Source organism: Syngnathus floridae, chromosome 5 (genome assembly GCF_059516105.1).
Source record: "Syngnathus floridae isolate MCC-2025c chromosome 5, RoL_Sflo_1.0, whole genome shotgun sequence".
In the NCBI taxonomy this organism is placed as follows: domain Eukaryota; kingdom Metazoa; phylum Chordata; class Actinopteri; order Syngnathiformes; family Syngnathidae; genus Syngnathus; species Syngnathus floridae.
Window position 1 is genome coordinate 5,047,922 of NC_142417.1, and position 26,507 is coordinate 5,074,428.

At 43.7% G+C, this 26,507-nt stretch overlaps 1 long non-coding RNA gene across 4 annotated transcripts in view; it reads right to left on the minus strand.

The window, feature by feature from the left end:
• The window catches only part of LOC148397685 (uncharacterized), a 55,490-nt gene that overhangs the window by 18,125 nt on the left and 10,858 nt on the right, over window positions 1-26,507 (minus strand). For all 4 annotated transcript variants that reach the window (XR_015858647.1, XR_015858645.1, XR_015858644.1 and 1 more), the window contains exons 3-4: window positions 18,480-18,553; window positions 13,698-13,924 (exon numbers count right to left, since the gene is read on the minus strand). This is a non-coding gene — a long non-coding RNA (uncharacterized LOC148397685). The remainder of the gene's footprint in view (window positions 1-13,697; window positions 13,925-18,479; window positions 18,554-26,507) is intronic.

A 26,507-nucleotide genomic window follows, 5' to 3' on the forward strand; every position in this document is an offset into this window, starting at 1 on the left:
CTTTCCGTCCCTAATTTGCCCATGAGCTTTTTAGCTTTGCTATTTCCATGATTTCCTCGCTCTCCACCTCCTCCGCCGTGCTGAAGCATCGTGGGAATGTTTTTCGGGGGTGGCTTTATCGTCACGCTTGTTATTGTCGAAGAAAAGGCAGTGGTTGTGCAAGATGGTGGCAAACCAAATGGTTGCTTTCCTCAAGCGCCGTGCACAAATGGAAAGCTATAAAAATGGCAGGAAGAGAGAGGCAAGGCTTGTAAAAGGCAAGTCACGACTTGGATGGCAGTCGACGTCGCCATTGCTGGGAGGAGCTGCCGCTTTTTCGGTCGAGGCAGAAAAGCCATTTCCATTTGTATTCTGATGTGAGCAAAATGTGCCAAGAAATAAAAAGTTCTTCTTTGATACAAAAGGCTCTCGTGTTTGAACTCTTTCCAAAGAAAAGGAAGACGATCTCATGGAATCAGAATCTTGATTAGCCACAAAAACAAAAAATGATGAGCAACATTTCAAGTCAAGTACAGCAGGGATGGAAATGGGGAAAAAACCGAAAAAAGAAATTATTGTTATGTTAATTTGTTTCTGGATTCCATGTGATCTTGTAAATGAAAAAGTATTTTTATGCAAAATCATATGGGGGGGACAATTATCAACGAGCGCTTCCACAAAAGCTTTCTTGTCATGAAAATGCATTCCTCACATATTAAAGTCAAAATGCTTTTTTTTCTCATTGACAATTTTGAACGACTAAACATTTATGGCTGAAAAAAAATACAATACTTTTATGCGGGATCCAAAGCTCTGAGTTTAAAACGCTAACTTGATCGGGATGAAGCAATTTTGCCGCTAATTCTCTCAAAGCGGAATTGGACTTTGTTAACTTCGGTGGAGCCAGTGAGAAGCTCGCCAGGCGACTCCCGCGAACGATCCGTCGTCGGCCCGACGTCCGGCTTAATTCTGGTGTCACAACCTTTCCTTGTAAAAAAAAAAACTTAGCAGTCGCCTCAGGGACGTCGGCCGCGCACTTTAACGCCGATCCCCCGGTCTGCATCAAAGAGCCGCTGCGATTGTTAGCGTAATCCCCGGAGGTCCTTAATAGGCCGACGCCAACGGCGCAGCAGGATTAGGAGCCTGTGACGGCCAATATAGTTTGTAATTAGCCTCTTAACAGGCCGCGCGATGGCGGGATTACTCGGGCGTGGGCACGTGAGCGTCTGACGGACTGCCAGAAGCAACCGAGTGAGAAATTGCCAGAGAATGAGTCTTTTTCTTTTTTTTTCTCTTCAAGACATGAAGGATTTCTCGCCCAAGAGGTTGGAAAGCCACCTCGTCCGTTGTCGTCTCCGGTAAGCGTACATTAATCCGACACGTGACGGCGACGAAAAAAAAGTCTTTGGTGCCACCAAAGCGAGCCTCGCATTTTGAATTGAGGTTGGAAAAATAAGACAAATAAATTGGAAGACTAAAAGGAAGTGGAGTGACGTAAATTCGTTGTTTTCACGCAAGCCTTTATATATATATATATATATATATATATATATATATATATATATATATATATATATATATATATATATATATATATATACACGATTATACGATGGTGACATGTCAGTGTGGCAGAGCTGGCTTGGCTTCACTCGTCTGGCTGGTCGTTTGCGCATCTGCCAGGTCGCACTTCACACAACATGAACCGCAATATCACTCTTTAAAGTGAAATTTATACCCGACGCGAATGCTATGTTGCAAAATAAAAAAAACAAATGAATAAAAAACTTTTTAAAAAATGTTTAAAAAAAGACCAGGTCTTATTTTCTGGACAAAAAAAAAATTGACTAAAACTAGAAAAAGAAAAAAACTCACATTTCAAAGGCACAGCTGTCAATGTAATAACAATTTCAGCTTCCTTAGGTGTATCGTCTTATGTTCCAAATGATGAGCTTCACCGCGGAGATTAAACAACATCATTAGGCATATTTTCCCCCGACCCTCTGGCGCCCTCTGCGGGCCCCTGGGGGATGCCCGGGGGTACCGCGGTAATCTTCAGAGCTAGCAAGCCAGCATCAAACACCTGCTATCCCCCCCCCCCACCCCTCCTCTTTTTAATTTTTTTTTAATTATTTTGTGTTTGCCTTCAACCACACCATTATTCTCTGTAGGCCAATTAAAAGTCTTCTCGGTCTGTTGTTTCCTGCTCCTGTAAAAGTTAGGACCAATGACAGATGGCGAAATGTAAAAAGATGGTTCGCAATAAAGCGGAGAGGCGAGCGCTATGAGAAGAAGACGGGCCCGATTGCGCAGGTATACCTAATAAAACGTCCAGCGGGCACAAGTGATCAAACAAAAATATAGTCTGAGGCCGTAACAGTGAATTCCAAAGCAAACCTTTTGGGGCTAATCAATTCCACTGAGGCAGATGAGCGAGCTGCCAGACAACAACGGGATTATTTCCGTTCGCCTCGCCCAGAGACAGACAGACGGTATCAACGGAGCACAGATAGCGTCCCTCGGGACTGTCTGAAAAGGGATATCAGGTTTGGTGTTCAACCCACTTCAAGCTCACGCGCTCCCGAGCGAGCCGCCGCAAAACAACAAGCGGAAATACGCACGTGTTCCGCAGATGGGTTTATTTGCATCGCTGCCAGCGTGGCTGCGTATTAAACATGGCAGTACGAGAAGAAGTGTGTCATCGTATGGATGTCTGAACTGTCTACGTGTCCCTCGACCAACCAAAGTTATGTGGAACAGATAAATCCATTTTTCCTAACCCTAACAGCAAACTAACTAACCGACCAACTAACTCTCAGTCTAATTGAGTGAGTGAGTGAGTGAGTGAGTGAGTGAGTGAGTGAGTGAGTGAGTGAGTGAGTGAGTGAGTGAGTGAGTGAGTGAGTGAGTGAGTGAGTGAGTGAGTGAGTGAGTGAGTGAGTGAGTGACTGACTGAAAGACAGGCAAACTAACTTCCTGACCAGTTACTCGACCAACTGACTGAGCAATTGACTAAACACCAAACACCTACCTAACAAACGAGCAGACTAACTGGGTCACTGTCAAACTTACCAAGTGACTGACTGAACAGACGGTCAACCAACTGTTTAACCAACTGATCGACCGACCACTCAATTAACTAACTGATCAACTAATTGACTGATTGATTGACCAGGCGTGGTGGACTAACCAACTAACGACCTATCTGAGTTAATGACGATTCCAATCACCTATCTCAAAACCTAACTTGACTCACGGGGTGACGGCCCGACCTACTGCCATCTCTGCGATGGAAGGACGCTGCAGCTCAAGTCATGACCGGCCTGGCTAAAACGATTCATGAAATGAAAGTAAAGAAGATGGAAAGTCCATCGTGGGCCGTCTGATTGCCCATCGCTACTCTCTCCTTGCGCTTTGGCGACATCAGCGAGAATGTGTTACAGGCCGCTACCAGGTTTTCACTCATAAATGACACTGTGCACCTTTTATGCAAAACGTAAAAAGGCACATTATCACTGGGCTAAGCAGTCCCTTGGGCAGCATAGAGCAAGTGCAAGAGCTGCAGCTGTCGCTTTCCTTTATATACATATGCGCTCCATACATTGCACGCGAGTGCATGTCTATATAAGTCATACAGTCCATTAGCCGCCCCGCAGAAACTGTCTCAGCACATTCCCATTCTCTTAAACTCTAAATCCCGTTTAATGCGATGATCAATATATCCGGGCGAGAAGGTGTTCGCTTTTATATTGGATGACAAGCCTGGAGTGCAAAAACACACACAAACACACACCCGCACACACACACACTGCAAAATTTTCTTGGCTTACAGCATGTATTGTATTGGATGGCAGTCACAGGCAGTGGAAGCGGACACAAACAGGAGCAGCCGGGCCTTCTCTGTTGGCCTCTAAATGCTATTTTATATATATATATATATATATATATATATATATATATATATATATATATATATATATATATATATATATATTTATTGCCATTATATTATATTACGTTACATTACATTACATTATGTTGATAGCCATTTTTTTTCCCCACAACTTGCTTTTAATGGGCATTTTTTGACACGGAATCCCTCATTGAGCACAGTTCTCGCATTATTGACAGCCCGTGCTCGCTGCCTGCTTGGAAATATATGGCCGATTTTTCGCCACGGGCCTGCGGACGATGGCGTGTAATGATGACATAGCTCTCCGCTAATGGAGCGTTAGCCCGGACTGACTGTTTGCTGTCTGATTTACTCATCAATTCATCGAGCGCTAGGCTTGATGGATGCCTGAAAGCTTTACTCCTTGTCCCAGTCATCATTCCTGACTCTCATTTTCCCATTTGTGTTGCTCCCCCTTTTAATTCCTTCAAGGAAGCGAGGTTAGCCCAGCGTCCTGACTTAAAAAACGACAGCGGGGATCGAACGATCGCGCCCTCTCCTGTCAAGCGGCGGCTCATAAATCTCCCGCCGCGGCATCAGGCGGCTGGCGAAGACGTACGCGCCCGATCTCGCCGGGCGTAAAACGCCAACGCCATGTGAGAAGCCGGTGGATGCGCTCTAGCTAAACGGGTTCCAAATGGAATTGAACCTTGAACCCTTCAGAGGTTGGATGGAGGGGAGATAGTCTGGAAGATTGTAAATCTGACAAGTAATGGCTCATCCTGGCGGTACCAGCCGCATCCCATCCCAACCCCCCCCCCCCCACCTTCGTTGCGTCTCGCCTGGAATAGGGGTGTAAATCGTGGCGCCCCGGCAAAGCAGGAATTGAGTCAGAAGGCACTTAAACTGATGTGGCTGTAAAAACACACAGAAATAATAATAATAAAAAAAAAAAAAAAGGCTGCGAAAGAGGAGGGAGGCGATGAGGACAAGCCAGGACGGTTTTGCGACGCAATTTTCTCGCCATTTTGTCACCTTACTGTAATTTTTCCTTAGCACGGCTTCGTCAAGTTTTCCTCTGGCCTGAAATGCGCCAATGTCATGAAAAACCAACGCCATTTGAAACTGCATTTACAGTACCTGGAACTACTCAACGCCCCTCCGAAAACTGCAAATATTTTCAAAGAAATATTTTATAACAGGCAAATATTTTGCTGTTCATGGCTACGTTTGGTCTCAAAAAGAAAAATAGTTTTATACGTTGAGTGTTAGACCTGATTGTGCATTTCTGCAACATGCTGTGCTCAACAATCCCGTGTTATTTCTTTTAGCTCAGCGTTATGCTAACATGTCATCCAAAATACCATCAACAGGCTAGCAGAAATTAGTATCGAGTCATTTTAAACCTTCAAACAACTACTCTGGGGAACACAAATACATTAGTTAGCAAAAGAGAGCATTTCTGCTTTATTGCCACTTTTGTGTCTAGTGGTTCAAAATGGAACTACATCCTTGGGTGGCTGCACTGTATACCTAACATTGTTATCATATCCGACAGTAACAACAAAACAACACAAGCCCCCAAAACATGTTTAGTCACTAGTTTTTACTAGTTTTCATGTTTAGTTTTTAGTTTTATTTTTGCAAAAGGCAGGTGTTTTTGGCCCGAGAGCTTTATCCTCTGTACTAAACTTTTCAAAAACCATTAAAGCAAGTGTACATGCTGATATGACTTAAATGATCTCGCACACACGTACACACACACACACGCACACACACACGCACGCACACAGAGACACAAACGATGGAACAAAGAATCTTAATAACGCACAAGGACCACCAGGGAGACTTCAACTAAATCAATTGATGTAATGAATGAGTCAACAGGAAGCTGTTTGCTTCGTGTGCTGTCTTGCTATGCGTGCACGCGTGCGTGCGCCAAGCAGCACCCTTTCATAAATATTGAATAGTTATCTTTATGCTTTCATTGAAGGGCCGAGCTCGCAACGGCCACGCTTTGTCCTTTTGACTCTTTGTTGGGGGAAGCTGGCCTCTAAATCTCATCTGCGTGCATTAAAGCTGGCTGGCCACTGCTTGGAATTAATGACCGGGATGCAGCCAAATGCGTGCGTGTGTGTGTGTGTGTGTGTGTGTGTGTGTGTGTGTGTGTGTGTGTGTGTGTGTGTGTGTGTGTGCGTGTGTGTGTGTGTGTGTGTGTGTGCGCGCTTCTGTGGGAGCAGGGGTGGGGGGGTCGTGGAAGACTGTGCCCCAAGAATTTATATATAAAAAGATGAATATATGCAAATGTGACGAACGTGTTGGGGTGTAATTTCTTTGCCGTCTCCACACGAGGCGAATTCCTGATGAAAACTGTGAAAGCGTCTGCGGCGCATCGCTTCCCGCCGCCTTGGCATTTATTGCCATAAACATCCAAAACTGGAAGCTGTGCGCACTCCCGTAGAATTCCAAAGCCTCCAGGCAGGCAGCAGCAACTTTTGAAGTTTTCAGAATGATTGCCTTTTACGACATGCCGTCATTAAAGGGGACAAATGATAGAAAATTAACTTTTTTTTTTTTTTTATTGGCAGTTTGAGTTCATTGAATGAAAAAAAAATGGAGCAATGAATTTACTGTAATGCCCCCAATTGTAGGAAAGGAGAGCCACAGCTATAGAATTTGACCAATAGTTGATATTTTGCACTCACGCTACATCTGAATTTCTAGTGTATCTATTTTTAGATTACAATGCCACATATCCAACCACGGCAGTAGAGCGAGCTTTGAAGGCCAAAAATCATCACGGAAGCTCCGGAAGGGATCGTTTTGCCGCTGCGGTGCCATCGGAGGAGGCTCAAACATTTACCAGCTGCGGTTCCCCCTCGATGTCCAAATGCAGCGAGCGTGGCTTTAAACTTGGATTTTTGCTGCCTTTTTGTTTCGTACTCAATCTAACACGGAGCAATCAGTCACACGGCGGCGACGGTCGTAAAAACATTGAGCTGTAGCGCTCCGCTTTTGTCCAATACGGCCCCAACTCACTCACCGCCGGCCCGGCCTGGCTCGGCCCGAGGCGAATGAAGCAAACGGACAGCGTACGCGCTTTGTGCTGTTGTGTAAATGTAGCAATCAGGCTGCATTGATTTCCCAGCATCCCCCTTGTGCTTTGCTGCAAGCTAAATTAATGGCAGATTACAAAAAGCCTTTAAACCCTTTTCTTGCTTTCACTCCCAAACTTTCTATTTACTCTTTGTGTGTGTGCGTGTGTGTGTGTGTGTACGTGTGTGTGTGTGCGTGTGTGTGGATTGTATCTGTGCTATCTGAAAGGCCTCGTTCACGTAAACGTGTATTAGATGCATTTGTAGCACGCAACGGATAGAGATAGAGAGGGAGGGAGGTAGGTTAGGGTGAACATATCCCACTCTAGGGTTTAGTTTTTATTTTGGTTATTTTGGTTCGGGTTGGGTTGTGGTAGGTCCCCTAGTGAAAGGGTCCAAATATTACGACTAGCTCGGCGGGTTGCCAAATCAAGTTGCACAGGGTTATTATCTTTGGACACAGCTCAGAGTTTGTCAGTGATGTTGTGGCCGGTGAGTGCAATTGCGCCACGTCAAAACGCACGTCGGGATGTAAGTGTGCGATTGCACCGCCGGGTTTGAAAAAAAAAAGAAATGATTGAGCGAGTCAGAGAGCGAGCCACCCCGCCGCTGTGCTTGTTTACACAGAAAAGGTGGCAATGATGGCGCCCCGGCGTGCGATTGTAAAAAGTGCGGCGCCATCGGCTGCTGTTACTCGCCTTTGGCCGCCGCCGTGGAGGATGACACCTCGCCGTTTATCCGCCACCTACACAATGCCGCAATCTTGCACACGTCAAAATGACATTTTGCCCATTGCCGCTCCCCTCAGGTTTTTTTTTTTTTTTTAATGTGGGCAAACACAGAGCGAGGCTTTTGTGCAATGGACAGACAGAATAGGTTTTGTTGAGAAAGTAGGCCCGCTGCCATAAATAGTTTTTTGATCACTAGTATTTTATGCTTTTGCAGCTAAGCCTTTGCAGAAAGTTCTGGTGCGAGATTGATGAATCCACACGACAGGGCCGAGGCGAAGTGAGGAGAAGCGAGACCATGTGCAAATAAACACGCACGCACGCTGAAACAACGCGCACACCCATCCCTGTCTTTGCTCCTTGCCTTGTGTCTCATCCACACTGCTTGGAGACGCCGTTCACACTTTTTGCTGACAGAGCAATCTCCAACATGAACGCCAACAACAACAATAGCTGGAGATTCTCTGCAACACCGTGTATGTGTGTGTGTGCGTGCGTGTGTGTGTGCATGTATGCGTGTTGTGGGCACATAACTCTGCTTTATCAGCCGCATTGTGGAAACAAAAAGCTGGGTCCCCTTGGATGTAAATCTTCCCATTTTACGGCAACGTCTCGCTGTCGCTGAAAGTTTTCAGGCCCAGACAGGAAGTGCTTACACTTAAACAGGGTAAACACACACACACACACACACCAAATTGTCAGGGCGCACTATACATCTAATAGATGATGCAGTAGCAGAAGCTAATTGCTAGCTTATCAGGTCCAATGCGGATGTTGCTACGACGTGGAGGAATCACTTCTTACGTGTCTTAGCGTTTGGTTCTTAGCGGTGCCAAGATTAGAGTTGGGTTAGGGTCAGCAATCGGGTCTCGCATTCTTGTTGTTCATGTTTGCCGAGCCGTTTGCGACTCTTTGACACAACAGAAGCTGACTCGGCAAGAAGTAGCTCGGCTAGCTGTCAGCATGCGTATCAACTTGACCAAAAACTTGGGGGACATGAGTTATACGGCCAACAATCAACACAAAAGACTCGCCCCTTCATTTTCTATCCATTTTCTGAGCCGCTGCCTTGATTTCCACTTTTGACGGTGACCATGATTATTTGTGAGCTTGTTTCCTGATTGGCTCTGATGTCTCGTATTGACCTCTCAACACAATAGGATTTTTTTTTTTTTAAATGGGAGATGAGTTTAGCATTCACGATTGTCGGCTCCAGTCCTTCCCCACGAGTCTCGTCCATCAAATCACAAAAAACAGGAAAACGAAAAAAAGAAAGATCTCTTGGTAGAATTGACAGAAATGTATTTGTCCAAAAATGAGCCTGCGTTCAATCACACCGATCACATTTCCCGTCTTTGAATCCGCCACGCGCATTGTGGCGCAACCGTTAACCTCTCGTGTGTATATTAATTCACGCCTTTTCCGCTGTTCAACTTTTTTCCATCATCCACCGTCTTCCCCCTTTTTTTTTTGTTATTGATTCTGCACTGTAATTTTCCACACTTCCCTGTCATCTCTCATCTCTTCGCCCCTCTGAGAGTCCCCCCCCCCCCATCTTCCGAAGAAAGGTACAATAAAAGAAACTGAGAAAAAAAAATATCACACCTCGGTTGAATGTTTTTTTTCCCCCCTCCAGTCGTCTGTCTTCCCAAACAATATTACAAAAGCAATTCTACAGCAGTCAATAGGCAGCGGGATTGGCTCTCATCCGCCTCGTCCCGCGGGGACGGACGGCCCTATCATCAATATAGATTTATACCGTAGCCTGGCAACTAACATACACAAATGTCACAGCGGCTAAAAGAAATACAAATAGGACAGCAAGCAAATTGGGCCAATTTTTTACAACATGGCGAAGTGACGGATGAGCGTAAAATACGAGCGGCGGCGGCAGCGGCGGCGGACGAAACCACGCCGTAACTTCTCCGGATGGACGACCGGCTGACGCAATCAGGATGTCGGTCTTTTCCATCAGCGTCAACCAAATATTTTTTCACAAGAAAAACGAGGTGAGTGTAGTTCGGGCTTTTAAGTGATGATTGATAACCGATACCAGGAACCGAAATTTAGCCCAGGAATATTCATGGGCAGGAATAGAGGGAGGGTCACACACGTATTCATCGGCGGCAGTCAACATTTTGTTTCATTGATATGTTTTTTGGTTGTTGTATGTTTTACTTGAGCACAATTAGCCCCGTTTGGTCACATGATGTTGTCAATGCGAGCCTGAGGACATCGATTTCAATCGACAGTGGAGGGCATAGGAATGTCAAAATGGCCGCCAACCAAGACGGAGGCAAATGGATTGGGGTTGAATTCACGTTGTTCCATGGATGAAATATGAATCTGAATAGTGCGCTTGGACGAGCGGGACCACGTATATTCGCCACGAGCTCTGGTACAACAATTCACGACATCCGCTCGACAGGTTCTACGTTGAGATTGCTTTAAAGAAAAAAAACGGGTGCTTATTTTTGCGTAGACTCTAAAAAGGTCTTTTGAACTCGATGAGTCTTAAGGCGCTACCGAGTACTAGATTTAGTCTGTGCAGCCGCATTGTCCATTCTGCTTTCTTGGCCTCAATTGGCCCAAAGAGTCAGCCTAAGTTCTGAGGGCAAGATGGTGGCTTTGCCACTTGTGTGGAGTCAAAGCTGAACCTCTGTGTGACCTTCAACATTTCTGCTCCTTTTTTGTTCATGTGAACGCAGGGCTGAAAGTGTGTGATAACAAACAGCACGGGAGGCGGAGTCCAGCTGAGATGATGGCCTCCAGTTTTGATTGAAACGCGCACACACGCACACACACACACACACACGCGCGCGCAACAGAAGACTGGAGCTGTGTGTAAGAGGCAGTTTCTGCGTGCGGCGGGGGTCCGGCCTGGAAAGCCTCGGGGAGTCGCGATGGAATGTGAGCAAGTCCCTCGGAAAATATCATCTTGTCCAAATGGGTCATTTAGAGCGCTCGCTAAATTGCGCGCACACGTACAACGAGCAGATCGCCAAACATGACGTCGGCTAACTCAAGTTGGAATAGGAAACGGTCAGCATAGATTTGAAAAGCGTAACCAATTTTGGACACGAAAGCATTTGATGGCCGGACTTCAATGTTCTACCAACAGTACCCGCCTGCCTCCGTCAATTTGCTAAAATTCCCACCAACATTCCTTGCTGCTTACTTTACGTAACCACCACTCGCCCTACCAACCCAGCACCAAGCACTTTTTTTTTCCCCTTCATACCTACCTACCTTTACCATCTACTTCCCCATCTCACTAGGTACAACCCCACCAACCTACTGACTGACCAAGCAACCATAACCACCCTCCCTGCCTATCTAGCGACTACCCTAACATACCTTGCTACCAACACCTAACCTCCTAACCACCAACCAACCAACCAACCAACCAACCAACCAACCAACCAACCAACCAACCAATCTACCTACCTACCTACATGCCGCCCACTACCAATCCAATTAATAACTAAATTTTCAGTGAGTGAAAATCATCACAATTTTCCCATTTGCTGTTAACAAGCTATCAGGATATTGTCAATTTGACCCACGGAGTTGTGAAATGAACGGCAAGCCAATGTTGTGCCAAGTGGTCCCGTACACTTCATTGTGACAGTCTGCGTGAGTCACTCTCGGTGCCGCCGCCACTGCTTCTTCTTGCTGATGATGGATGTCCGGACGCCTTCAGCGGCTGTAGACAATTTCCTGAGCACGGCCGTATGCGCGGCTTTTTGAATTCATAAGAAAATTGACTGCAGACTCATGATGAATGAGGAGACGCTCCTCTCGCCAGGAAATAGAGAAAAATAATAGCCGCCGCGTCAAAAATTGTGATGACTTTCACTCATTAAAAATCTATTTGAATCTTCCAGCCTACTTAAAAAAAAAAAAGAAAAGAAAGAAATTCAATCTGATGTCTGTTGCGCCAACACAAGGTGTCCCTCGCAGTGAGTGGCAACCTCCAAAGTCCAACACTGTAAAAGGAGGACAATTTGGAATTTGGCCTCATTCCTGCAAAACGAATCTTGTAGTAGACGTATGGTGGAAATCCACATTTTGGATTATGGATGAAATCAGAATTCTACAATTAACGACACAAAGACAAAATCCTTTTGTGACTTTTGCGGCTGTGTTTCGACCCAGGCTAACTGTTCTTATTACCTACTTTCTCCTCAGTTTTCTATTCCACACACACAAACACAAACACATACACACACACACACACACACATGCTCGCACGCGCACGCACACACACACACACGCACATACACATCTTCCACCCTTGGGGGACATTTATTCTGATTACGCGGAGCCCGGGAGATCGAAGAACGTAGTAATCAGAAAACTGGCCGGGCATCTATCACCGCGGCAACCAATCAGAGCTCCGGCTCTCCGCTCCCCGGCGCCACAATAAAATTACACGCAAAAAAAAAAAAAAAAAAAAAGGGTGGCCAACATGTAAGTTTGTGATTTGTGTCCAAAAAGACACACGCAGAGTCCATACTTCATTTAGAATGTTTGGTCTCCTGTTGAAAACATGACAAAGGCATCTTTGGTATAGAAGGTGAGAGAAAAAAAATAATAATGCGGGTCAGGAGTGTAAGAGGAAACAAGTGTGTGTGCTGTGTCTGGGGAGTGTGAAGCTATTTGTTTCCACTGATGATAGAGGCTGCAGTAGATTCGAAGAGACAGCAAAAGGGGGATTAGCAGAAAATGTGGCAACGGCGGAGCACACACAAAAACTTGGGCACGCGCGCACACAGTGTGCCGTCGAGTGACAGAAAGCCACGTTGCCATGTTTGCAACGGGAACAACGATATCAACGCATCGCTGAGCTCATCTCGAATATTACATGTTGGACTTTGGTTTAATGTTTGATGTTACAGTAAACTTCATACACCCCCGCCCCACCTCACACATAGCCACACACACATTTTTTTTCCAAATGTCAAGCCGCTGTGTGGCACCACATGGACAAATGTTAATAAAATCAATGTTTATCGGCCTCGGATCGAAGGGCGCGTCAGCCGAAATGTAAGGAAATGGCAGAGACATCACTCCTGTCATGCCGCAATATTTACGACGGATGGATGCATGAATAATTGAAAACACAGCTACATGTCCTACACAAGGCTATTGTTAGATGCAAGGGACTTTTGGTTGTTGTAAAAAGTGGTTTGAAGCTGTATAGGCAACATTTTGACTATACATTTTGGCCATTTTGGTTTGTTGTCATTGAAGAGGCGACACGAGTTCAAGTTAGAATTATTGTTACGATAACGTCAACGTTTTTCCCTTGAAAGGAGGAATGTATTGAGGGATGTTTTCTTTCATTTTCTTATTCATTTGTCAAAATTGGTTAATTAATCTAAGGTAAATAATGCAGTAAAAATAAAAAACAAATACAACATTTACACGTACGTTCAATATTTTGTTTCATTAAATACATGGCTAATTAATAAGTGCAAAATAAATCATTCACTGAAAAGCATGACCATGCTTTATTTTTAAATTGACAAAACAAACTGTGATTATATATTTTTAATCTGTATTGATACAATTACATTTAACTAATTTAATTTTTTATAAAACGGGAAAACATTATTTTCGTACGCATTTGTATTCATTTTTATAAAAACATTTTAAATATGCATGTAAAAAATTAATTTATTGTATTAAGTCAATCGCTAATTAGAATTGAATTTGTGATGAATACAATAAAAACATGGTTATTCAATACATGTATGACATTAAAAAAATCTATTGTAACTGCCACTTTAATAATTCTTTTCTCAGTAGGGGTGAAGTGTCCAGCGAGTGTCATTCTGTCTCGTCTGACTTTGCAAAGGTGACGATTGACAAAGTGTTTAAGTACAGTGTGTGTGCGTGTGTGCGCGCGCGTGTGTGTGTGTGTGTGTGTGTGTGTGTGTGTGTGTGTGTGTGTGTGTGTGTGTGTGTGTGTGTGTGTGTGTGTGTGTGTGTGTGTACCTCTAATTACTCTTCCCCTCCACTTGAGCGTCTTTTCGCCCGGTCAGCACTGGAGCTGGGCGCTGGCGTGGCGGCTAACAGGATTAGCTTTTTAGCAGCCAGGAAGTGACACAAAATGGCGACTCGAGATGACTCGCACTCGACCCTCCTTCACCGCAGCGCCGTCTCGCCCTCACATTTCCCGCTCAGCAGCCATTTTGTTTGGGTCTGGAAATCCTTTTATCCCCCTTGTGAAAGAGAAATGGAAGAAGAAATGATGAACACGATCTGCGCTTATTGGCAGCCATCTTCTTTGCATTTGGAATGTTTTTGTCTTGTGTTACAACAGGAAGTATAGCAAATGATGTAAAGTGATTGCTTGAGAATAGAATAAAACCAGTTAGCCTGTTAGCATTTTGCTGCAAGTTAGCGTAGCGGCCCTTAGCTGCATTTCCTGTTCTATGGCTCTCATGGTATTTTGCGCTTTATACACTGCATGAGACATTCCGCTGACCTTTAAAGTTACTTTTTTTTTTTCTTTCCTCCAAAAGCTATGTGTGTGTTTATTAGATGTGCGGCAAGGTTAGAAGGCAAGCTGTGCCGTCAACATGCCGTAAAGCACTTTACAAATCACTTTAAAGGCGACATCTCCTTTCTTTAATTGGCTCCAGAGTCTCCTCGCCGTCGTTCATATTTCAGACGGTGCGCTGAAACTCGCGTCCATAAATCTCCTTTATGGTGGAGAGGGGCGAGCAAGCAGGACTTTGAGGGAGAGAGAGCGCGAGCGAGACAGAGAGAGACAGAGAGAGAGAGAGAGAGAGAGAGAGAGAGAGAGAGAGAGAGAGTTAAGGTGTGACGAAATGTGTGTGTGTGTGTTTGTCCATATCTTAATTATTCTGTGGCCACTGCAAGGCAGGCTGCTGTGCAATATGCCAGCCTACCGATATAGTTCAAGTGCAAAAAAATCCTAGGCTGATGGAGAAAGTGTGGGACAAAATAAACTTGGGCCTTACAGCCTTACGGCCATGCGGCAAGTGCAAAGCTCATGAGCAGCTTGGATGGTGAGCATCCGAGGATTGCTTTTTCTCAGATGGTATTTTATGCTTTATTGTAAATTTACTTGAACCTTTCTATTATGTTGAGTTATTATTTTGATCCCTGATTAAATGTGTCATTTTCTTGTTAAAAAACACATTGTGAAGAAAATTGCTTGTTTTTCCTTGCACAAATGTGATTTTTTCTAATCATTTTTTGAAATTTCATTGCACAAGTTTTTTCTTTTTTCCATTAGAATTTCAAATAAATATTCCTGTAAGATTGATCAAATAATATTTTTCAAAAATCCATAAATTATTCCTTAAACCAATACTGTCGGGCTCTTCCTTTAATTTTTTTTTTTATTTTAATCCTGATGAAATCCAACTTTATTCAATTTCAACTGTATTCTTTATGTTTTGCCAACTTTTCACTTATTAGCATTTTGCATTAGCCCAAAAGCTAATTTGTTCCAATGTTCCAAGACTATTGACGTTTCTTCCTGTGCGTCATCTTTGGCATTAGATTCTATTCTAAACTTTAAAAAAAAAAACACGAAGAGCGAGTTGGGCTTGAAAGTTCAATTAAAAACGCGGACCTCTGGGCTTTTCATTTGTGTGCGCGCGTGTTTGCGTTTCAAACGCAGCTTTTTATCTGGAATGAGTGCGTTTGAGTGTTTTTGCTCGTTATCAGCGTGAAAAGAAAAAGTCCACAGGTAATTACCACAAGTAGCGTCCTTCTTGTCGCTACTTCCGTTTCGGCAAGGCGTTCGCTGCTTGATTTTTTCTCTTTAATTGGCTTCCTTGTGCAGGGGAACTTGTTTACATCTTATTATTTACTTGCAAAATTAAACAGGAATAAAGTCAAGCACCCCTGAGGCTGCGTGATTTGCAATTGAAGCAAATTTGACCCTTTATTTGTATTTAGTGGCACCAAAAGGGAGAAAGCGGTAGCACATTTCTTCTTGCGCAACTTTGTACTGAAGGTTTCTTTTAGGTTGAACTATGACGTGTATTTGTGTTTGTTTTTTGTTTTTGTTTTCACCAACTACCATGAATTGTGAGAGGAGATTAGAGGTGTGAGTCTAACCTTAAACAAATCATCAAATAATTAGGTGAATTGATAATTTTCTGACTCCTAAAATGGCAACAGAGTTGAACGTGAACTGTTTGCGCACTACGAAGATATACAATGCATAATTGTAATAAACTTGCGTGCAGAGCTGTCAGCGACAAGCTCACTTTGCATGACTTCAAAAAGCCAGGGAGTTGATGTAGCGCCTAGCCTAGCGCTTTATTTCACAGCCGGCAACTCATACATCAAAGTCATACGCGGCTAACAAGGTTAGCGACATAAAAGACGCACATAGAAAATAAAAGTGATGAACTGTTTTGTAGGTTGATGTAATTGGATGCCTGCACACACGTCCTCTTGTAAACGTAGGGAAAGTGGGGAAAAACACACAAGCAGGACATTCATCTACACGCTAGCTTGCATACAACCTTTCACAAAGGCTTGTATTGATTATTTCCTGCTTCAAAAGAATATTTATATTTTTAATGCAAAAGGCATACCAATATTTGGCAATTTGCATCCCTTATACAACCGGTACGCTGGTTTAACATGCGACCAGGTTCTGTTTAGCTATTTGTTTCACACAGTCACTGGTGGGTCCAAATACGTTTGGGCGCAAGGCTCATTTTCGGCCTTCTTGTCTGCCTTTGTGAGCCTCTAATGCAGTGATGTCAAACTCATTTTTGTCGTGGATTGCATTGTAGTCATAGTTTACTTCTGAGGGCCATTATGACTGTCAACGCCTTATATTATATACAGCATAGGCTACACAACAAACTGATGATAACTAGTTTTGAAAGCATAAACTAAGTAAAAACTGTTCAAATATTTTAAAACTATGAATGGTGATAAAAATTGCTAGCAATATCTCTATTTTTCAAAAGCAAAGACAATTTGTAATTTTAGGATTGACACATGAAGTCCATGCAAATTTGTCTTTGCGGGCCACATAAAATGATGTGTTGGGCTGTATCTGGCCCCCAGGCCTTAAGTTTGACACCTATTCTCTAATGGAATACCGTGTGTACACAAATATACACGTTTAACTCAGTGTCAGTGTGTGTGACTCCGCTCCATGCGCAAGAGTGTGTGTGCGCGCGTGTGCGCACATGACACGCAGATTGCGAGCTGTCAAAACACAGTGACTATTTACCTTCCCAGATTGAAAATCATTCCCAGTGCTCCCCACTGTGTGCATGCATGCGCGTGTGACCCCCAAGGTGCGAGTGTCCTTTGAAAAATGTCAAACAGCTGTTAAAGTGACCTTATGTCAGAAAATAAATATAAAAAAGATTTTATACCTTGTAGTGGCATTCAAAATTGACTCAATGCGATGGATGACAGTGAAGTCATACGTACAGGGAATCGTTGCCTTAAAAAGCGCCTTTCTTTCAAAAGTATCTTGATGCTCTAAAAAGTTGCGCCGCTCCCCCGAAAAAAAATACTTTTCTCTAATAAATATGACTGCTGTTGAAAATTGCCTCTTTTTCCTCCAAATAAAAGTATAAGTGAAATCTAGAGTGGACCTCCGCAGTTGGCACGGAAGAGAGGCTGGGTGGGCCCGTGAAGATATGCATTAAAAATATTTAGACAAAAAGAAAAAATCCACAAATAGTTGTCAACCTATGGGTGACAAACAATTCTTCAAATAAAACTTTTTTCCCCCCAAAAAATAAGAACTTCCCCCCTCCCTCGCCATCAAACATTTGTTTGTTGTGCATATTGGTCGATCCAATGAGCCTGACCGAGAAACTCGCAGGATTGCACTGAACGGCGTAAGAAGAGCATCTTCAGATACGAGCGCAAGGAAGACGACGACGCCAGCGTCAAAGCGTCTCCTCGGGGGGGCCGAGGCACTCTCCTCGGCTGCCGTCTGAAGATTGCCAATCCCCGACACTCAATCCGGATGTTTATCTAGCCCCCCGAGGATGCGTATTACCAAACGAGACGTTTTATTTATCAAGGTAAGCAGACGGCGAAGAAGGAAGGTTGAAAAGCCACCGGCAAGATGGAGGAACAAGACAAACACACGTGTGTGTGGAAAAATATGACATTTAGGAGACGAGGCTATCATGAGTAGACGCGCGAAAATGTCCCAAGGTGCCAAAAAAAAAAACAGGAAGTCGGCCATTCTGGTTGAAAGCAAACATTTCAGGGACTTTTTTGTCGACTCCAGCGCCGGGACGCATTTGTCATGAGTGGCCCTGCAAAAAAAAAGTCCCGGGAAGTAAAGGCTAAAAAGTGACAGGAAATACGCCATTTTGTTTTGACATGATTTTGGCCATATTTATGGTGGTTCGTCATAGAAGAACCTATCCTACAGAATATTTCAAAATTCAGCCCCTCCAAAGACAGTTTTGAAATTTGGTAGGCATCATGTGTTGACTCACACAAAAGTCATGCCTGAAAGGACACAGGAAGTCAACCATGTGTTTTTGAAACGGGCCATTTTACAGCAATCTCCCTTAACTCGCTAACCCCTCACCTGTCTGCCTCAAAGTGAAAATGAAACCATTTTGATTCTTATAAAGGTAAAACAAGAATTGCTTCACGGGAGGACAGAGTGTATCAAATTGTCCCCTTCATAAACGAGAGAAAATGTCAGGTTCAAACACTTGCGCCATAGCCTGTCTGGACAAGTTGCTCTTTTTTTTTTTTTTTTTTTTGCAGGAGCAGATGGTCAGCAAATATTACCTTGAATAGCGGCATAGGCCTCGCAGATTCAATCTTGCTCCACTCAACTGGATTGAAGCACTCGACCCAAAATCCTATAAAAGATGTTTTAGATTTATTAGACGCCGAGTATGTGAGAAAGTTTGTTCTCTCAGAGGAGACAATGCTAGAAGAAGAACATCCTCTTTAACGACCCTGTAAGCTTTTAGTTAGCATGTTGGAGGAATGATGATTTACAGGGTTTGTCACATTTGGGGGGGGGACATCAAATGTACCCGACAGAGACAAAGTTTTATCTGGAGAGTATTATGCAGAGCGTATACGAGGAACGCAGCACACAAGCGACAAGTGCTTAGTGCTGGATGCTAACTGAATGCTGGTTTCAACATGTCCACTAACCACCAAGTGTTTTCTGGCTAGTTAGCAATGGTTAGGGGTGAGCAGCTCACTGCTTTCTAGCGGGTTGCTAACTGCATGTTGTTTTCAAGATGTCTGCTAACCGCCAACTTTCTTCTGGCTAGTTAGCAATGGTTAGGGGTGAGCAGCTCACTGCTTTCTAGCGGGTTGCTAACTGCATGTTGCTTTCAAGATGTCTGCTAACCGCTAACTGTTTTCTGGCTAATTAGCAATGGCTACAAATGAGCAGCTAACTGGTTTGTAGTCACTGGCTAATTGCATGTGGAATGTTCCCGTTTACTTTGTTTTCAACGCCACACTTCAGAGGTCTTATCTGGTGATCTTCCAGGTGTCCTATGTCGCATTTCCCCCAGCGCGTTAGAAGGCAGCATCAGCACTAGCAGTCGACATCAGGATGCCTGTAATCTCGTCCCCGTCGGCGGCGGCGGTCATTCTTTATTCTCTGGTCTGCTTGTCATTTTGTAGCTGTCACTCGGCCCTTCTCTGCCCATCCGTCAGCATCCATCCTCCTCCTCCTCTGCCATCCGTCACTCTCGGGAGAGGTTGGCTAACAGGCTGCTTGACAGCCAGCAAAAGTGGACTTCTCTTCCTTTTTTTCGCCTTCCTTTTTCCCGAGCCAGCCATCCAGTCAGTCAGTCAGTCATCCGAGGCTAATTAAATAGCGGCGCACTCCTTCCACAAGTCCACTCTGCTCGTTGCTTTTTTCTCTCTCTTTCTCTCTCTGTCTCTCTCTGTCTCTCTCTCTCTCTCCCCTTCGTCGCCCAGAGTGTCGTACGCTAAGATTAACCTCCCGCTGTAAAGATCACACACACAAAGTAACAGCGGTCAACAGCAAGGCTCCTCAATCAAATGTTTAAAGCGTCTAGTTGGGAAACGCTCCTTACATGAACAGGCATTAGAAAGGCTACATTAAAACCGTAACGACGGACCTTCATCGAATACAAGAATTGTTCATGAAAGGATCGTTTTGCTAAGAAGCAAGTGGTAGAAAGAGTATTTGATCTAAAAGTTTTTGTCAAAACAAGCTGCGTTTCTTTGCAATGATGCCTTCACGTTGGTACGCACATTTGCCTCGCGTGTCACTAATAAGTTGTCCCAGACATCTTCAGAATGGCTGACTGAACCGAAACCGAAGCTTTTTATGCGATTCAGTCTTTCTCCCAGTGTAGTTTTCTTTGCATTTGGCTCCTGGCGTGCGTCTGTTGAGCGTTATTCGGACGCAGATGGACGATTAGAGCGGTATTACGTCGCGGCGCGCGGCAAACAAAAGACAAAAGCAACGTTAAAGCCGCAGGCGGCGATGGACGTGCCCTCGCGGCCGCTTTTCACGTAAATCCTCAAAATGATCAAACTTTGGCGGCCACGTTAGATGGTGTAGGCTTAAAAAGCTCCGCAAAGTAGCAAGGCCCATCTGTCCGCGATAGCCGCTTCTCATTTGTGCAAATCTTTCAGTCTGAGTCAGTTATTCTCTCTCTCGCTTTTTTTTTAAGCAGGCTACACACACACAAACGGAAAGTCTATCGGTGCAAGACTAAGACGAAACAGAACAGAGGCTGTGATGTACTGAAGTTAAATTCCTTGTTTGGCACGCCCAAACATGGCGAATAAAAATTTTTGAATCTTAAGGTCTGACATTACAGTTTCAGAAGAAAAGAGGTGAGTCGTAGCACAAATCGCCACACAAGATTGTTGTTGCGGCACAGCAACAAACGGGCAAACAGAAAGCAGGAAGAGCAAAGGGACATGTGGTGGACGGGAACTGAAAATTGCCGGAAAAACAACCAGGCGGGGAAATTACAGGCGGGCGTGGTGAAAAATGGAAAGCATAAATTGTGGCCAATTACTGATTTGAAGCACCCGCACGGGTGAGCAGGGAGGCTAGTTAGGTGGGCGTGGCCGACTGGCATAGTGTCGTGGGCATGGAAAAACACTGAGAGCACGCAGGCATGGCAACGGAATCAAACACACACACTGTTTCACTGACATTTTTGGATTCATTCACATGTAGCGGCCTGGTAAATTTTCACTACAAATACCTTTGCTTTGTAAAAATCATCCCCAAATATTGACATGCTCTATTCTGTATATCTGATAGTAGGGAGAAACCTTTATAGAAATAATAAGAATAAGAATAAAAATTCAACAAACACTTTTCAATTCCTCTGCAGAATCCATTGGCAAACAACGAGAAAGGATGACTGTCTTTCAAAAGATGTTGGGGGGGGAGGGGGGGGTGTAGCGGTGTTGGGTCAAGAGCCCAATCTATCCGCTAGATGAAAAGCAAACGGCAATCGTGTGGCACAAACACGCGTGTCATCCCCGGGAATTGGCCATCGCTTCATTGGAATCCTCCTCGTCTTTTTTTTTTCTTCTTCTTTCCTGTGCAAATGGGAGACATATCGAGGAAAGCGGGGGAGGGCGGGGCATATATATTTCATTGGATGGGATGCCACGTTGTCGCTTAAGCCGCTTGATGTCACAACTCTCTCGGGGCAAAGCTAAGGAAGGAAGGAAGGAAGGAAGGAAGGAAGGAAGGAAGGAAGGAAGGAAGGAAGGAAGGAAGGAAGGAAGGAAGGAAGGAAGGAAGGAAGGAAGGAAGGAAGGAAGGAGGGAGAGATTAAAAAGCAATGTGCGAGGGATGAATGAAAAGGTAAAAAAAAATAGAAAGGTCAGCAAAGAGCAAATATCTAATTCAAGTTGCTACTGCGAACTGGATCAGCACAGCAACATCTGAGGTAGGAGACCTCCGGGTCCAATGCAAAGTCAGACGTGAGGAAGTTAAGGGTGTGCCACAAAACAAGGTTCAAGAAAGGGGTCAATTCTGACATGCGAGGTCTTGTCGTAGGCCAGGTCCGCTTGGAAAGACAGCAACCCGTGATTGGCTGCCAACCAGTCCAGTCTAGTCTACGCCCCCCCCCCCCCCCCCCCAAGAGAACGCTCTGAGTTTAAATGAGTACGTCAAAGTTCAATTTACTCCATTGCGGTAATTAGGATGGCTCCCTTCACAGCCTGGTGATCACAAACATCCAATTGTTTGAGATCTCCTCAGAACAACCACATGCTGCTTCACCAAGCAAGCCACCAATGTTATTCGCTGCCTGCATGCCATGTCGCGAGTAAGCGAAGCCTCTCGGAGAACGTAAGCCCCTGGAATTAGCCGCGACAGATCAGAGACACCGGTGCGGACACGCGAGCAGATGCGAGTCGGGGGCTGACAGTTGCGGGGGAGGAAGGGCTCGTCAGGACAGATGGAAGGACACTGATGGATCCCGACAGCCAGCAAGCCAGGATTCGCCAGCGCTTTGGCCTCCAGCCTGAATCAACAGAGCAAGCTGACGGCTATATCTGCCCGCCTTTATTAACGCGGAAAGGCGTGAACGCACACCTGGACACACACACACACACACACTTTAGGGTAATATGGCGGCCAAGGCAGGAGAAAGTTTGCTTGGCAGCAAGCTCATATGAGCGCCGGGATTCCAGGTGCATCGTTCATTTTATCCCCCAGCAGATTATTTAAAAGACGACCTGCAGCATACACATGACGACCCGATACACACACACTCACGCATGCACGCGCACACACACGCACGCACACGCACACAAACACACTTGATTGTGAAGGCAGAAATGTTAATGATGTAAACAACTTGCAGCCTCATTCACTCCTGTTTTGCTTGTTGTTTTTCTTGGATGAAATCAACTGGAATGTGTTCATACGCATCCGGCGCCATTCAAATTGGATCGGTGAGCTGTTAGAGGAAAAAAATGATGTATTATTGAAATTATACGTATGTATGTTTGCCCAAACAAAACTGACTTCAGTATTAAATAAACTGCAAAATTAGACACTGTACAAAATAGGAAATAAAATGGGTGTTGATTTTCAGAACTTATTTGTAGTTTTGAAGGCACGCTTACATTTCTTAAAAATTAAATTCACAGAAAAAAATGGACTAAAATTATTGTTAAAAATATAAATCGCCCAACATTTTTCTGATTTACTTAGAAGCCATACTTTTGTCATTTATGAATTTGAAAAATGATTTTGATTAAATTAGTACCTGATATTGTAAAGTTGATATTTCAAATGAGTGAATAGTAAAAAAAAAAAATTAAGCCTTTTTGATCAATCAAAAATTGGATTTAAAAAATAAATCATCCAACATTTTTCTGACTTACTTAGAAACTATACTTTTTTCATTTATGAATTTGAAAAATGATTTTTATTAAATCAGTACCTGATATTATGAAGTTGATATTTCAATTGAATAGAAAAAAAAAATCAAGCCTTTTTGATAAATCAAAAACTGCATTTAAAAAATATATATACATATTTCTTAAAAAAAAAACAACAATGAAATAAATACATATACGTGTTTTTCTTCCCTACCGTTAACAAACGAGTTTTAAACATGTAATTCTGGACCATATTACAGATGTGGATGAAAATATAGTTTCCAAAATCTGTGAAACATAATTACGGATATCTCCATTTATGAATCAACAAATTATTGAAGTTGTTTATTAAAGAAAGTATGAAATTATTTTAAAATACAATGACTTGGTTGAAGAAAATTGAGTGGGTGAGTGAATGTATTTATATGCAAACGTGTATGTGCATGTGTGTGTGTTGTGTGTGTGTGTGTGTGTGTGTGTGTGTGTGTGTGTGTGTGTGTGTGTGTGTGTGTGTGTGTGTGTGTGCGAGAGAGAGAGAGACATGACAGCTGGTTGACACAGTGGGTACTCTTCAGGTGGGGTGTTTGTAAGCGACATCACCTGTCACAATGTTTAATTAGCACCTTTCTGCATTGTGCGTGTGTGTATGTTGATCAGTCCATTATTATATGTAAATATCTCATAATGTGTTTTCACACCTCCATATGTTTAACTTATGTGTTATTTGTATGCATATATGCGCAGGGCGTACATATATCGACTTTCCTTTTAATATGCTTTAATTATGTGTGTGTGTGTGTGTCTGTGTGTGTGTGTGCGTGTGTGCGTGTGTGTGTGCGTGTGTCAATGACAGCTGAGGTCACTCCTGCGGGTTTTTAATCCGGACTCGCATTGGGAAGTTGGAAGGTTTAATCGGAGCTTCCGCTGGCTACCCAGAGGTTCACCAGCTGCACTTGGGATACGCTTCCTGTCCAAGGTGCGCACACACACACACACACACACACACACACACACACACACACACACGCACACGTGCACATGCACACAGGCGTTTCACCTGAGCAGTCCTCAGAGTTTGTCGGGCAACGTGTTCTTGTTTTCACCAATTGGCATAAAATTTGGTAAACACGTTTATCACGAGTCGACCCACAAAAAAAGTCTAAAGAAGCCATTTTGTTTTGAAGCTGCTGTTTTAGGTTCTTTGGGGGAAAAGTTCCAGTGGGATGAATTTTGTCTGATCGCTTCCGTAGTCAAGCAACTATCGGAGGGCTGAAAGGCGGCAAGCGGTGTTTCTCTGTTTAAAATGCTGGGCTCCCCCTGCGTCGGATGGATTTTTTGTTGATGTTGTGTTATATTGTGTGTATTTTATTTGGAGGGCCCACTCGCCCCCGAGGCAAAAATCTGCAGGGACGCCGATTGCGGCGGCGCTTTCCCAACCAGGATAATGATGGCAGCTTAATCAAGTCGATGCGGAATCAAACAAAGACGGCCGTTAGCGCTGCGGTTCCGACCCAAACCCGGTCACGCTCCACCAGCCCGACGCTCACCTGCTGTCGATTGAATAATGGAGGCGATTTGAACCACACGAGATGTTTGGCTGATTATTTGTTACCTCTGCCGAAAAGCCCGTCGTTCCATTAGAGCTTGTTTGCTAACTTGAAGCGTTAGCAAAAAAGCGCTAACAAACAAGCGTTAGCAAATAAAATGCACTTTCCAGTTGAGCTGAAGATTTTTGTTAAAATCATCATTTTTGCCGTGGAATTAGATGTATTAAAAGTGGTATCAGTACTTGCTATTGGTTTGGGTGACTACTCAAGAAGTGAGTACTCGTACTGCTTTTGGACATCCGTAATATTTATTGTTATACATTAACTCGAAGACAAATGAAAGGTGAAATGAAATTCACACAAATATTTGGCAAGACTATCATAAAAAGAAAAGAAAAAAAATAGGAAATGAATGTAAATTTGAAAAGATTTTGTCTTCACTTAAAAACATGAGGAATAGCGTTCGCCCACTGGTGTTCTGTGCGCTCCTTTTGTGACGATCCCATTAGAGAATCCAGAATCTGTTGAAAGTAGTTTATACCTGTGCTCTATTGTGCGTGCGTGCGTGCGTGCGTGCGAGAGTGCGTGCGGCAGGATTAATGTGTCGCTGTCACGCGGCGGCAGATGATGAAGTAGTAAAATGGCGGGAGAATGAAAGAAGAAAAATAGCAGCGTGTCAGATAAAAAAAAGAGGACAGATGAAAAAAGAGAATACTTTGCCTTCACAGAAAAATAATCGCATGAAAGATTAATGTCGTACGTGGGACCACCGCATGGAAAAGTGGGCTAAATAAGCCAACCCTCTGACAAGAACAAAAAAAAGCAACAAAAAAAAAAAATTGCTGACAAAGTGGTGCTCCATGCAAGTCCACGTTAAATTCTTTTTCCTCTCCGTTTTTCAGAAGGAAATCTTTTCAAGTCACAAAGCGAGCTGCGCTTTCCAGTCGGACCAAGAACGTGAAATAGAGTGCATTTAGCATTAGCATCTTTTTGCTCGGGAATTTATTACAAATACTTGAAATGACCTCAAAAGTTGGAAAGTGCAAGATATTCGCTTACAAAAAAACATTCATCATTACAAATATAAAGAAGGCCGTAGAGAATATTAGAAACTTTGTGTAAATGGAATACATTTATTTTTTTCCCAATGGACTCTGGCTGCTGCTTTATGCTGCAAACGTCTCCCGGCGGCCCGAGTTTGTCGCCAAGACGAAGCCTTTCAGCCCTTTCATTCCATCTTCATTATGTGTCCATTATGCGTGTTAAACCCTAATCAACGCCATCAGCTTTTTTTTTCCCCCGTAAATAAATAGTTGCTTTGCCTGCCGGCTGCCTTAATTGATTCCCCAGCACGCTAATTGATCACCGGGCCAACAGCACTGATTGAACATGAACAAAGCGGAAGAGAAGAAGACGAAGAAAAAGAAAAGAGGTGGCGAGGACTATATGCCGGTCAAGTGAGAACTGGCGTTGAACTTCGGCTGACCGTGTTGTTTGCAAAACTCAATCCGTTCAATCCATCACAATATTAGGTACACGACTGGGATTAGAGAGCTAAAGTGAGAATGCTCATAAGGATCTAAAAAAAAGGTATCTAAAAATGGGAAAAAAAAGAGAGAAAAATACACAAATATTATATCTAATATATATCGAAATAAAAGACACATATTAAAAGACATTATAACAAAACAATTTACGCTTTAAATATCAGGCACCCTTTAATAAATGACAGGCTAGCAATAAAATACGCGCTGACCTCAGCACAAAAATGAGACTCACAGAGGTTCTGCCAATTTGTGAATGCAGAGCCACAAATTTTGCTCATTGCTACATCATCCTTTCCAAGCAATGTGATCCTAAGCATCTTCCCAAAGCGCCAAACGAAGAACTTTAAGCCTTCCAACGA